Source organism: Ursus arctos, unplaced genomic scaffold, assembly GCF_023065955.2.
Source record: "Ursus arctos isolate Adak ecotype North America unplaced genomic scaffold, UrsArc2.0 scaffold_23, whole genome shotgun sequence".
Lineage (NCBI taxonomy): Eukaryota > Metazoa > Chordata > Mammalia > Carnivora > Ursidae > Ursus > Ursus arctos.
In genome coordinates this window covers 18,136,801-18,152,128 of record NW_026622908.1, presented here as the reverse complement: position 1 = coordinate 18,152,128, position 15,328 = coordinate 18,136,801, and the positions used below count along the sequence as shown (strand labels likewise).

The 15,328-nt window shown below is 37.1% G+C and overlaps 1 long non-coding RNA gene across 1 annotated transcript in view; it reads left to right on the top strand.

The window, feature by feature from the left end:
- LOC130544666 (uncharacterized) overlaps nt 1-15,328 on the top strand; it is an 805,127-nt gene that overhangs the window by 106,491 nt on the left and 683,308 nt on the right. The window lies entirely within an intron of this gene.

Sequence of the window (15,328 nt, the reverse complement as noted above, 5' to 3'; positions counted from 1 at the left end):
GTCTATACAGTCAATGCAATCCCTATCATAATACCATCAACTTTTTTGCTGGAACAAATAATCCTAAAATTTGTATGGAACCAGAAAAGACCCCGAATAGCCAAAGGAATGTTAAAAAAGGAAACCAAAGCTAGTGGCATCACAATTCCAGACTTCAAGCTCTATTACAAAGCTATAATAATCAAGACAGTATGGTACTGGCACAAAAACAGACACATAGATCAATGGAACAGAATAGAGAACCCAGAAATGGACCCTCAACTCTATGGTAACCTAATCTTTGACAAAGCAGGAAAGAATATCCAATGGAAAAAACACAGGGTCTTCAACAAATGGTGTTGGGAAAATTGAATAGCCACATGCAGAATGAAACTGGACCATTTTCTTACACCATACACAAAAATAGACTCAAAATGGATGAAAGACCTAAATGTGAGACAGGAATCCATCAAAGTCCTAGAGAAGAGCACAGGCAGCAACCTCTGTGACCTCGGCCACAGCAACTTTTTATTAGACACATCTCCAAAAGCAAGGGAAACAAAGGCAAAAAATGGGACTTCATCAAGATAAAAAGCTTTTGCACAGCAAAGGAAACAGTCGACAAAACTAAAAGACAACCGACAGAAAGGAAGAAGATGTTTGCAAATGTCTTATCAGATAAAGGTCTAGTATCCAAAATCTATAAAGAACTTATCAAACTCAACACCCAAAAAACAAATGATTCAATCAAGAAATGGGCAGAAGACATGAACAGACATTTCTGCAAAGAAGACATCCAAATGGCCAACAGACACATGAAAAAATGCTCCACATCACTCGGCATTAGGGAAATACAAATCAAAACCACAATGAAATACAACCTCACAGCAGCCAGAATGGCTAAAATTAGCAAGTCAGGAAATGACAAATGTTGGCGAGGGTGTGGAGAAAGGGGAACCCTCTTACACTGTTGGTGGGAACGCAAGCTGGTGCAGCCACTCTGGAAAACAGTAGGGAGGTTCCTCAAAAAGTTGAAAATAGAGCTACGCTATGACCTAGCAATTGCACTGCTAGGTTTTTACCCCAAAGATACAAATGTAGTGATCCAAAGGGACACCTGCACCCCAATGTTTATGGCAGCAATGTCCACAACAGCTGAACTATGGAAAGAGCCCAGATGAATGGATGAAGTAGATGTGGTGCGCGCGCGCGCACACACACACACACACACACACACACACACGCACTGGAATACTACTCAGCCATCAAAAAATGAAATCTTGCTATTTGCACCGATGTGGATAGAAATAGAGGGTATTATGCTAAGTGAAATAAATCAATCAGAGAAAGACAATTATCATATGATCTCACTCATATGTGGAATTTAAGAGACAAACAGAGGGAGAGAAAAATAAAACAAGATGAAATCAGAGAGGGATACAAACCATAAGAGACTTAATCATAGGAAACAGAGGGTTGTTGGAGAGGAAGGGGGTGGGGTGATGGAGTAACTGAGTGATGGACATTAAGGAGGGCATGTGATGTAATGAGCATTGGGTACATATAAGACTGATGAATCACTGAACTCTACTTCTGAAACTAATATATGTTAATTAATTGAATTTAAATTAAAAAAAAAAACAAGAAAAAAATGCCACAGGGGATTACCTTAAAATGAAAATGATGAGTCTGGAACAAGGCAATTGTCATTGTTAATGGCCTCTTCATTCTTAGTTTTAATGACCATTTAATTTTAATAAAGAAAATTTTGTGCATGAGAATTCATTTTTTGATTTTTCAGTTAACTTAAATATGGGCATATAATTTTGTTCACTTTTGATTAGTAGAAGAATATTTCAAAAGCCAAGTTAATTGGTTGATAAAGTTAGTTTCTTGCTATTCCTGTTTGTAATAGATACATAAATTTTGAGAAGCTAAACTGGCATGACTAGACTTCCTGCAAGACAGTAATGGAAAGCTCTTCCTTGAGAGTCTCAATTGTTTTTTAGATCCTGAAGATCAATAATTTCAAAAATAACTATCTCCAATTGATATCTATGGAGTCAGAGATCTGTTATATTGTCTTGGTTAAGGAATGCCTGCCGTAGACAAAGGCAAATCTCAAATATACCATTTATACAAAACCATGCATACCTAATATCTGGTCAATTTGTTGGGTATTAAAATGTTCCAGGGCTTAACTAGTGCTTAAAGTGAAGAAGTATTTGGAAAGATAGAGTGATCAAATCTTGTTAAAACTATCTAAACACAATATATTAGGGAAAAGAACACTAAAATAGATCATTTTTTCAGAATTAAACTCAAGGTAATAGCATATCTCCTCCTTTACTTCATTGGTTTAAACATGACTATAGAGTTTTCTTTGGCATCTTTAATTTTGTGAACTCAGAATCTCTTCCAAGTGTTGGTTTTGGCTATGATGAGAATGGTGGGTCAGAAAGATGAATAAAATATTCCTCAAAGAGTAGATTGAAATTTCTAGTTCGACATCACCGGCCTTATAACTCCTTAGATTCTTGCCCCACTAGTCTCCCTAACCCCAACCCCACTAACCAATTTAGCAGCATATCACTATTCTATCTTTAATTCCCTAAATGAGCTGTTGATCCTTTTCTCCTCATATCTACCTTGGTGCCAAAACTTCTCAAGAGAAGGAACAGTGTGCACAGGTTCTTCACCCTTCATGACCCATATCAGTTGCTATTCTATCTATAACTCTAACTCAAGCAGGAGAATGATGTAAAGGAGAGCCTTCATCATCTTCTTTGACTGCCTTGGCATCTAGCCATACTCCTGTTCTGTTCTGAGTTGTTTTCTTGTCTGTCTTTATGGTGTGTCTGTGTGTCTCCCTCTTCAAATAGCATATTTAAAGGCAAGGGTTGATACTTATTCATGCATATTTCCTTAGCATTTATCAAAGGCTGCACATAGTAGGCATATGATAAATATTAATAAATGAAAGTGAAACTACAAGTATTTAGTAAGCCATTAGAAGTGGACATATGTGAACATATATTACTAAATACACTATTCTAATTTTATATATTTATTTTTAATTCAATTTTATTGGGTTTAATTTACTCTTCTTTTTCCAATTTTTTTGAAGATGGAAGATTAGATAATTTATTTTACACGTATTTTCTTTTATAAGCATTTAAAGCTGTAAAATCCCTGTTAAGTGTTGCTTTAGATTCATTCCCAAATCTTAATTCATGTTGTGTTGTCATTATCATTCAGTTACAAGTATTTTCTTTTTTTTTTATTTTTATTTTTATTTTTTTATTATTATTTTTTTAATGATTTTTTATTATATTATGTTAGTCACCATACAGTACATCCCCGGTTTCAGATGTAAAGTTCGATGATTCATTAGTTGCGTATAACACCCAGTGCACCATGCAATACGTGCCCTCCTTACTACCCATCACCAGTCTATCCCATTCCCCCACCCCCTCCCCTCTGAGGCCCTCAGTTTGTTTCTCATAGTCCATAGTCTCTCATGCTTCATTCCCCCTTCTGATTACCCCCCTTTCTTTATCCCTTTCTTCCCCTACTGATCATCCTAGTTCTTATATTCCATAGATGAGAGAAATCATATGATAATTGTCTTTCTCTGCTTGACTTATTTCACTTAGCATTATCTCCTCCAGTGCCGTCCATGTTGCAGCAAATATTGAGAATTCGTTTTTTCTGATAGCTGAGTAATATTCCATTGTATATACGGACCACAACTTCTTAATCTAGTCATCTGTTCAAGGGCATCTCGGCTCCTTCCACGATTTAGCTATTGTGGACAATGCTGCTATGAACATTGGGGTGCATATGGCCCTTCTCTTCACTACGTCTGTATCTTTGGGGTAAACACCCAGTAGTGCAATGGCTGGATCATAGGGTAGCTCAATTTTTAACTTTTTAAGGGACCTCCACACTGTTTTCCAGAGTGGCTGTACCAACTTGCATTCCCCCCAACAATGTAGGAGGGATCCGCTTTCTCCACATCTTCTCCAACAATTGTTGTTTCTTGCCTAGTTACAAATATTTTCTAATTCCTCTCTTGTGTTATTCCTCGACCCATCCGTCATCTGAAAGCATGCCTAATTTCCAAATTTGGGAGATTTTTAAAGATTTTTTTTATTGATTATCTAATTTACTATGTTTAGAAAACATAGTTTATACAATTTCTATCATTTAAAATTTTTTGAGATGTATTTTATAGCCCAATCTATGCATTATTTTGTTGAATATTTGTATACATTTGTAACGAATGTGCATTCTGCTCTCTTGGGGTGGAGTGTTCTACAAATGTTTATTAACTTAATTGATAGTGTTGCTTGACTCCTCTATATACATTCTCATTTTCTGTCTGCTTGTTCTATTGATTCCTGAGAGAAATGTTGAAATTTCCAACTGTAGTTTTATCTGTTTATCTTTTGAGTCTATTAGTTTTTGCCCCATGTATTTTGAAGCTCTGTTATTAGGTGCGTGCACATTTTGGATTTTTATTTTTGATGAATTGACCATTTTATTTTATGCAATGTTCCTCTTAATGTATGATAATGTTTCTTGTCCTGAGTTCTACTTCATCTGATATTAATATGGTCACTCCAATTGTGTGATTAGTGTTTGCAAGATATATCATTTTCCATCCTGTATCTTTTTATTTAAAGTGCTTTTCATCCGGGCAGCATATAGTTGAGACTTCCTTTAAAAAAAAAAAATTCTGAGCAGGTAATGTTTGCCTTTTTGTTGTGGTGCTCATCTTTACATTTAATATAATTTTTATATTCTTGGGTTTATATTAGTCATATTGTTATTTGTCTCATCAATTCTTCATTTTCCTATTTTTTCCTGTCTTCTTTTGAATTAGTTATTTTTTAGTATTTGTTTTATCCCCACTATTGGCTTATGAGATTTATTTATTTATTTATTTACATACTCTCAAGTTTAAAAGGCATATCTTTACCTCAAATAATATTATTCCACTTCATATATAATGAAAGTATCCTATAACATTATACTTCCATTTTTTCCACCTTCATCCTTTGTGCAAATTATCATTTATTTTCCTTCAACTTGAGAAAAATTCTTTCATATTTACCCACATTATCTTCTTCAACATATATTATTTTCCTTCTGCCTAATGAACATCCTTTAAAATTCTTTGTCATGCACATTTTCTGGCAATATATTCTGCCTATATTAACTTTACTAAATATTTCCTAATTCATTTTAAATGTTTGAAGGAAATTTTTCCTGGTTATAGAATTCTATATTAGTAAGTTTATTGGTTGTTTATTTTGTTTTAGCACTTTGTCTTCCTTGTTTGCATTGTTTCTGATGAGAATTCTACATCCCTCCATGTAATATGTCTTGTTTCCTCTGACTGCTTTTAAGATTTTATTTTTATCAGTAATTTTCAACATATCTTGTTGAATTTATGCTAATTCATGACATGCCTTGGTGTGAGTTTCTTTGGGTTTATCCTGCTTGGATTTGAGTGAGTTTCTTGCATGTATAGGTTTATAGTTTTCATTAAATTTGAGAAAATTTATGGATAATTGCCGAATTTTACTTATCATTGCCTTGAGTAAATAATTCAGTTATTCTTTGGCCTCTGTCTCCTGGTGTTCTGAAATATCTGTCTTAATTATTTTAAAAAGAATCAAAGCAGGGTTTAAAACAGAGATCAGTCTCAATTTTGATAGGGTCTAAGATGAGCATTTTTAATATACTTGTAATAATTCTAGGTGTTATAATTTTCTTAATGTCATGTTTCTCTGCCGTACTGTGAACTCCATGAGAAACTAGTAGGAACAAAGAAGACACTCAGTAGGTCTCGGTTGTTGTTGTTTTTGTTTAGCAAATAAATGAATAACACATGACTTGTTTATTCAAAGAGTGAGGCCATATGAATTTCTCAGAAATATTAAAATGGATGGGGAGATAGTCAAGCCAGGGGAAGGTAAGGTTTCAGGGAAGCAAGCCACAGACATATGGTCAGATGTATCTTCAAGTCACAGTCCAAACTCCAATGAAGCTGTCTAACTAGGTGTGTGGGATAAGAACAGCAAGGAACTTTGCCTACCTAGGTTGCATGACCCAACAGAAAAGCACAGATTTTTGGAACCCAACTGCATTAGTTTGCTAGGGGTGCCATAACAAAATACCACAAACTGGGAACCTTAAAACAACAGAAATTTACTGTCTCACAGTTCTGGAGCTAGAAGTCCAAAGTCAAGGTATCAATGGGTTGGTTCCTTCTAATGATAATGAGCAAGAATGTATCCCATGCTTCTCCCCTAGTTTCTGGTGGTTTGCTGGCAATCTTTAGAGTCCCTTGGCTTGTAGACTATCACCATGCTCTCTGCTTCATGTTAACATAGCATTCTTTCTGTGTGCATGTCTGTGTCCAAATTCCCCCTTTAATAAGAACATCAGTCATATTTGATTCGGGATCCACCCTACTCCACTGTGATCTCACCTTAACTAATCATTATCTCTAATGATCCTATTACCAAATAAGGTCACATTCTGATGTGGAAGGGGTTAGAACTTCAATCTATGAATTTTGGGGGGACACAATTCAACCCATAGCACCAACAGACCTGAATTTGAATTGTCTTTTTCTCTTACTGAGTTGAAATGTTTTCACATCTGAAAAAGGGTATAATGGTGCTTTCCTTTCAGGGAAATTGTAAAGATTAAATGAGATAATGTTGGCAATGCACTTAGCTTGGACCTGATGCACTGTAAGCACTTAATATATGGTGGCTCTTACTGTTTTATGCTAACTTCTCATTGATTGATTGAATATATTATGTTCCTGAATATAACTGAGAAATAGGTTCATTTTTCATTTGATTCCCTTGTCCATTAGAAATAGATCTGACCTCTGTGCAACGTTTGCCAGTTTCCCTTTCAGACTGGCTTCTGGAGAGGCAGGAAGATAACTACTGAATCTCAAGTACTTAAATAATTAAGCCAAAGCAAGAGAAAGTTGATAATAAACATTTTCTGTGCATTATAATTGTAGAGCAATATCATCTAGACAGTTAACCCTGGAGGCTTTATCGATTTAACTGAAAACTAATCAACTAACAACTCGGAAATACTGTTGGAAGCCCTTCTCCAGAGAGCCATTGTAATTAGCAGCTGGCACCCTTCTGAGCAGTGGAGCTGCCACCCTGCTTGCATTTGGTCAAGTAATTTTTCAGCTGAGTGATCATCCCAGAGGACATCGTTTCCCTTAATACAACTCCCTGTATTTCACTGGCCACAGCAAATTAGTCCCATCTTTGCTCTTCAGAATGGTCAAGACTTTAACCTGAGCCTCCCTTCTCTTAGAATGTGAAGGGCATACATTTAGAAATTCAGAAAGTTTGAAAGAGAGATCTGATAATCTTCTGTGTGATCAGGTTAGAGCTTCAGTTGCCTGGACCTGCTTCTCCCTAGTGTAACTGAAACTGGTTTTTAGTTTGTTCATTTATTTCTTCCATGATTTTTGGATGGACTTTCTTTCTTGTATGAGAAGAATGCCCTTTTTTCTTTTTTCATTCCTGGTTTTTGTATGGAGGTATTTTCCTTAGGAACTGTACTAGCCTATCTCAAAATTTTTACTGTTCTACCCTTGCAATGACGGAGGGTTTTACCTGATTATAAACTTGGAAAGAAATGCTGGGTCTGCATGGCCTTGCTCTGTCCTTCTTTCTCTGAGACATAGGCTTGCTTACAGAGTTCCTCAACTGTTCCTTTTCTTTTGTAGGGGAAGGTCAGCTTCAGTCTCAGTAGGTGTCCACCTAATTTTGGGGTGGAGTTAATAGGCCAACATTACTTTTTACAACACTATGTTCCCATTAAATTTCCATCAGTAATAAAGGGGGTATAGGGGATTTCTTCTGATATACTCTTGCTTCTATTTCTCAAAATTTTGAGGACTCAGGAAGGGATATGGAGTGCTGTTTCTTTGAGTCTTGTAGGAGACAATGTTGGCCAGCCACTGAGATTCATCAACCAAGTTGGTCTATTTATTAGATGAATTGAGATAATCTGATCAGGAACAATTTCCACGTATCTCCAATTACAATTTCAACCAGGGATTAGAGAATTTCTACTTAGAAAGAACAAGTCCAACAAAGGCAATTGAATATTAGACACTCAAGATCCTTAGAAAAAGCAGGAAAAAGAAGTAATATTTATGAGTATTTATTAAATACCAGATCCCTGTGGTGAGCATGTTATTCACATAATTTCCTTTAATATTGAAAACGATGTGGAACCTAGTAAAAAATCAGCAAAGATGTCACTTCACCTTGGTTTGTGAGAAAAGGGTGGAAAGCTAATCCTTTGTCATTAAACACAGTCTCATAAAGAGTATAATAATGCTGAGTGGATCATCTCTAGGTACAGAACAAGAGTTTTTCTAGTTTCTTTCATAGGTGAATGACTCTTCTAATACTAATCCCGAATTTGACCTGGTGAGTCGTTCACGGTTTAGTGATGGAAAGAATGTCTGAGATGATGAAATCTTAGTACTGAATTCCTTTTACAGAGGAGAAACAGATACAGAGATTAAGGAACTTGCCCAAGATCATACTGCTATGCAACTGTAGAGCTGGGATAAGAAGGGAGGTCTCTGGGACCTATACTGGTGCTCGTTCTACTCTATCCTGTTGCCTTCTTACCAAGTAGTTATTGACAGCAATCAACCACTTCCAGCACTTATTCTGTTTTTAGGGCTATCTTCTGTGTGTGAATGGGAAAATGTCTGAATCCAAGAATAGCACTCTAAGGTGAGCCCTTCCCTTAGTAACTATTTATTTCTCAGTAGCTTATAACATTCCTACCATTGCAAAGAATTAGCACCTACTCCCTTTCCTTTACAATGCCAGGCAGCACCTGATGGCAGCTACAACTTGTCTTTTGACAAGACAGATAGTATTTCAGCAGAATAATATTCTATAGCATTGATCAATGTGACAGGAAATATGATAATAATTGGGATGCTCACCATGCGCCCCATTGCACTTTTAAGTAGTTCACTGAGATTTACATTTTTCCTATTGCCCTGTCTTGTTGACAATTTGTTGAAATTCTCCAATGGTGTAATCATTTCTTAGATGCTCTGCCTTTGGTATATTTAAGGAAATTATTGTGTGTATGTAGTTGCTGACAGTTATTTTGGAATGATTAGAGAATCATTTGGAAGTAAGTCCCAATATAGATGCTGCCTTGTTTGGGAGTATTGAGAAGCTGTTCTTGATACCCCTAGACTGGACCAGGGTGCACCTTTGGGCTCCTACGTACCTTCCATTTCCCTCTATCAGGGCCCTTATCACTTTGCACTGTTACTGTTTCTGAGTTTTTCCCCTTTGTTAAAAGGTGGGTTCCTTTAAGGTAAGGTTTTTAGAGTCAGATGGACCTGGATTCAAGTCCTGATTCTGCCACTTATCAGCAGATAATTGCATTTTTTGGGCAAGTTACTTAAACTATCTAAATTTCAGCTAGCTCATGTGTAAAAGGGGTGTAATAGTATCCTTCACAGAGAATTTTTGAATATTAAGTGAAGACTTGTGTGTCAAATGCACACCATAGAACTGTAGAAAGGAAACATTCAATGAATGCAAGCTAGCATTTACTATGTTGTTCTTGTTGTTGCTATCCTGACATAATTATGGAAAGTTTCCTTTTCACTCTCCAGATTGTCCTTATTTTAATCATAAATTATGGGGTTTCCCTTTATGACATAATCTGTTAAAGAGTTAGACATCATTACTGTTCAAGGAAAGCATATGTCTAAATGCACAGGCCATAAATAAATATTTTAATACCTAATCAGAGAAATTTCTTTTAAATTAATTTATTTGGCTGACTGAATTTTTGCCCATACATATTTTATTCCTAATTTGAGGTGAAGATTTATGTGGTGGCTTGTTTTGCTGGCCACACCCCCTCCATTCCCAGAAAATTGTACATATGTACAAATCTAGAGCATTGCAAACTAAGTAGAAAAAATAGGTAGGAAGGCTTCATGCATTTAAGTACTATGCCATGGAGTTCCCGTTCTTATACAGAGAATAAGTCACATTCAACATTGCACTAATCAAAGGGAGTTACTTTTGTCTTTTCTCCTGCCCTAGGAAAGATTATACTTATATAACTGCAGGTAGATGACCATCATGGCTCCTCTTTTTATTGCCAAGCAAGGCAATATAAAGTACTTCTGAAAGAAAATGAATATGGTTCACTTTGGAATCTTATAAAGTATTTTTTTAACAGAGTTTATTTTTTTAGTATACATATCAACACATGTATGTGTTGATATGACATGTGTTGATATATATACTAAAACAAATATATTTATAATCAACATTTTGAATATGATTCAAAATTTCTATTTTACAACTTTTTTAAAAATAAAATACTATTTATTTATTTATTTATTTATTTATTTTTAAGATTTTATTTATTCATTTGACAGAGAGAGAGGGAGCACAAGCAAGGGGAGCAGCAGGCAAAGGGAGAGGGAGAAGCAGGCTCCCCCTTGAGCAAGGAGCCCAATGTGGGGCTCGATCCCAGGACCCTGGAATCATAAACTGAACTGAAGGCAGATGCTTAACCAACTGAGCCACCCAGGCACCCCGAAAATAAAATACTTTAAAAAAAATAATTATTAATAGATAGATAGATAGATAGATAGATAGATAGATAAATACATAAATAATAAAAAATAATTATTAACCCAGGGCAATGCCCAATGCCTGTCACATGGTAAGTACTGAAAGTGAATACATGTTGAATAAACAAATGACCTTCAATACTGTTTGAGCTCTTCTATTCTGATGTTAATTTCTCATATTTACCTAATATTATAGTTGTGTTTACTTATCTCAATTTCTTTCTTCCTGGAACTTCTAGTCCAGGAGATGTTGATTTCTTCCTTACCATACAGAGAAGTAGATGTGGAATAAGTGATACAGGTGTAATGCATGTTTGGTCTGGCCTCTACCAGCCTCTATCTCAGTTTCTCCCCAGCTCCAAAAGATGCCAGATACCTGTCACAAAGTCAGCCAGCCACTTTCCACAGATGTTTAATAGTTAGGAGGACCAGGCTACAACCAGCAGGGGTCAGAATAAGTTCCAGAGCCTATTCCTGAGCCTTGTGGGTGCATTGTTCCTTCTGAGAACTGACTGGGGCAGGCCTCATCTTCTCTGGTTCAGAGTGAAAGGGCTATACTAGTTGTTAAAATACTGTTATACTTTTACTCCAGGGTAAATAATTCTGCCCTTTGCCCCCTGAATAACCACACACACAGGTATCCTGGCCACCGTGGACTCTCTCTAGGACCTTCGAAACCTCCCCATGGTCCGGCGACTTAAGAGTTAATGCCTAGCTTGGCAGAGGGCCTCAAGGACTGCACCCATTTTGCTTGCTCTGCTGCTTGCTTGACAGCTGCTAAATATTTTGAGTACCACCCCTTTTCAGGGAGTAACCAACTCTTGCTCCCTGAACTCCTTTTGGTCTTGCAGATTTCTCCTTCTTTCCCAGCCTGCCAGTGTTCTGCTTTTGTCCTGCCAGCTCCACGTCTGGAACCTGGTACCACTCTTCCTCACTGTACTCAATAGGTGGACTGTGGCCTTTAATCATGGGCCCCTCCCCTTAGAGCAGGCTTGTCAGGCATCCTGTACAGGTAAGACGTGTCCTGTATTTAATGATTTTAACTTGCATTCTATGTTGACTTTGTCAGGACATTCTAAGGATTCTGATTTCAACTTTTTTCCCAAAAATTGCAAAAGTATGACAGGGCTATTTTTCAAATCACACTGCCTATCCTGCTTTTTTTTCCCCCCCTTAAACCTGGCGACTCTATTTTCCTGCCCTAAGGATCATCATTTTACCTTTATTTCTTTGTATTCCTATTAGTTCCTGCTATTCTTTTTCTACCTGGTCCAAGATCTTTTCTCTTTGTCTACAATGCTGTCTGTCCTGCAGGTAAGGTGGTAGGCACCGATTTCCTGCTAATTAGGACACAAACAATATTTACTGAATGAATGAATGAATGAATGAATGAATATAAGAAAAGAGTTTGCTCCATAGTATTCGCCTTCTCTTTATGATCCCATTCAGAATACAATGGGGACTTTGAGTCTGAAAAACACATAACTATAATAGAAACTAACCCTATTCTGGGGAAGCCAAACTGTTTTATACTGCTGCTGTTCTCTGTATTTCATTATTTTTTTGTTTTTCCTTAGCAATTAGTAAAGTGCCAGTCTGTCTCAGATGTGCTAAGGAGAACCAAGAGAAGATGTTTTTGTCTACACTTGAGCCAACGTGTTAAAGGAACAGTTGGCACACTTGGGGTGGGGGCTGCAAGAGAGTGGAGATGAAAAGTAATTAATATTTATTGAGCAACCATCATGTACTTTTTTAGATATGATCTCATTTTATCCTCATGGTAACCTTGCAAAGTAAATTCTAGACAATCATGGTCAGCCAGGCTAGGTAACTTGCTCAAATCCTTGAGTTATTAAATAGCAGAACTTGAATGTAAATCTAGGTCTCTCCACATAATACCATTCTGTCTCTCATTGCTAAAAGCACCATGGTGGTGGCAGCAGCAGTGATCAAAGCCAGAGAACTCAAGGGGAGGGTAACACTCTAAGACAGAGTGAGGCCCACTCATTCTCTATCTCTTTCATACTTTTTCTCTCCTTTATGCCTTCCATTCATTCTAGACCATTCCTGGCATAGTTCTAGATTTTCAGGATACTGATGAGCTGGTGAACAAGATAAACATAGTCCCTAACCTCCTACAGTTATATTCTAGGATAGATTATAGGGATTGAAGAAGTAATTTCAAGCTTGATATAATTATTGAAGTTATTTTGGAAGCATATAAGGAGATATTGGAAGATGGCATTTGTTGGAGGGGTGGGGATCAGCAAAGGCCTTGTGAAGATAGTAATATGTGGGTTGAAATGTAAAGGATAAGAATAATTTAGCTATGCCAAGAGTTAAGGGAACATTTGTTTCAGGCGGAGAAACTGCTAGAGGACAAAGATGGGACGCATTCAAAAAGTGTCATAAGATTGTTTTAACGCTAAAGCTAGAAGGTCCCAGTTTAATTTCATTAAGGAAGGTAGCCTGTCGCAGTAGGGAGAGGTCATGAATCCGGAGTGCTCAGGAAAAGCTATCATGGGGAGAAATATTTGGACAGAAAATGGGGCAGTCACACAGGCTGGTTTGATTACAAATAGTTGAAGGAGGCAGAGGCAGAAAGTAAGGATAACGACACAAGCAAATAAAGGACTGAGAAGGGACATTTAAGGTTGAATCATTTGATAAAGAAAATCTCCAACTGCAGTGGCAGCTCTGACTTTGCTGGTTTTGAAATTGCATTTGGAATGAGGATACACTAAAATTGTAAGAAAGCCACTCTGCACTGGCAAAGAATATACTGAGTGGCAGTTGGGAATGTGATCAAATCCAATCTCCCCAGTTCTCCAATTATAAACTGTTTTCCAAAAGTGTAGGTAGGTAGGCTGATTAAAGTACATGCTCTAAAATAGCCAAATGCTTCCTCCAATGTTTAAAATCCAAGCAGGTCCTTCATCACAGAACACTTTCTGTATTAAATATTAATCAAAATAATTTCATTTTGCAGATTCAGTACTTAAAATATCAATTTAAATGATGGATCATAGTCTTTGAAGCTAGAAAAAATAGTAAATGCATATCTCCCTCCACTCCTTGCATTTACAGGCAAGGGAACCGGAATCTGAAAAAGATAAGTGAGTGCTCAGCATCACCAAGCTAGGTTATGGTAGTTAAGCCAGAATATTGCATTTTTCTTGATAAAAACAAAGAAAAGTAGGTTGATATTGAGCTTTAGCTTTAACTGAGCTGTCCACTGATGGTATATAGAACTTTTCCCTTGACAAATATTTATTTTTCTGCCTTTTACCTCTCATGAAGTCTCCATATTAAAGTAATTATGTTAGGAGTTAGTTGGACAGTTAGGTAGTCAGGGTCAGGGTCCCCATCAAGAAGATATGGAGTCAGGACAGCAAAGACAAAACAGCACTGACATCCTGTTTTGCAGCTTAGACAGGACCACACTAGCATTCTGTTTTGCAACCTTTGCAGAAATGACTTCTGCAAAACATCCTAAAATAAAACAATTAACTATGAAGCATTTGTCACCGTTATAGGCAAGGGGCGGTTAAGACATGAACCTCCAGATGTCAACCAAAAAAGAGCATCAGCACATAGACATTAACCTAATAGGTAGACAGATAGGTGACCAAAGCCCTGATTGGCACAACTCAGCACACCCCGATTGCTTAAGATAGTTCCATGAAAGAGCTCATAAAAATCCCTAAACTTAGAAACTCCAATGGCAACCCTCTCGGGTCCCCTCCCTCTCTGGGAGCTTTGTACTATTGCTCAATCAACTTTGCTTTGCTGCCCACCACTCTTCATCTAGTCTACCTCTTCATTCTTCCAAGTGGGAAGTAAAGGCTGAGAAATCCTGCAACAGTTGTTGATATTAGAAATCTGATGGCATCTCATTAAAAGTGAGGAGAGGAGAGTGTAAACATGGCAAGTACAATTACCTGTGGATCATGGACTATCCCAGAATTATTGTGTTCTCATCTGTGTCATGGCAATATGCTCCATAAGCTTCAAAATCATAAGATAGGAGCCTGCTTCCTCTCTTTTTCATTCAATTGAGACTAAGCTCCTGTTTTGACCTCAGTTCTATCCTGGGTACAAAGTGTTGTGGTGGAGGCAGGGTTTAGAGACACACTCAAGTCTTAGGAAATTTACCCTTTACATAATTTTGGTAATGAGCAGATGAAAATGGACATTTGTGTTGGGATAAAAGGGCCGATTAAAATTGCTAATAGAGTTGGAATCAACATTTCTGGAGTGCATCCTTGAGGATAAAGAAAAATGAGTCAACCAACACGTGGTACCTAGAACTATTTCTCCATTCGTCATTTAGAAGAGAGCTGAAAACTAGGTAGATGAAGCCAGGTCAGAGGGTTCCACTGGGCTCTGACTTGAAGTTAGGAGTGGGCTGGAGGAGATAATTGAGCTTTTCCTATCTTCAGGATTCAAGTTACTCCATGTTTCTTTACTAAGACAAGAGCAAGTGATGGAAATAGTGGGATATATGAGCCACACACAGAGGGTATATGGAACCAAGGGCCAGGAACCTATTAGTAAATGCTAAGTAACTTCTACTTACTGAACTTACTGGCAGATATATACTTCTGATCAACCATGGCATTCATTCCCCCTCTGAGACTCAGAATCTTTCTC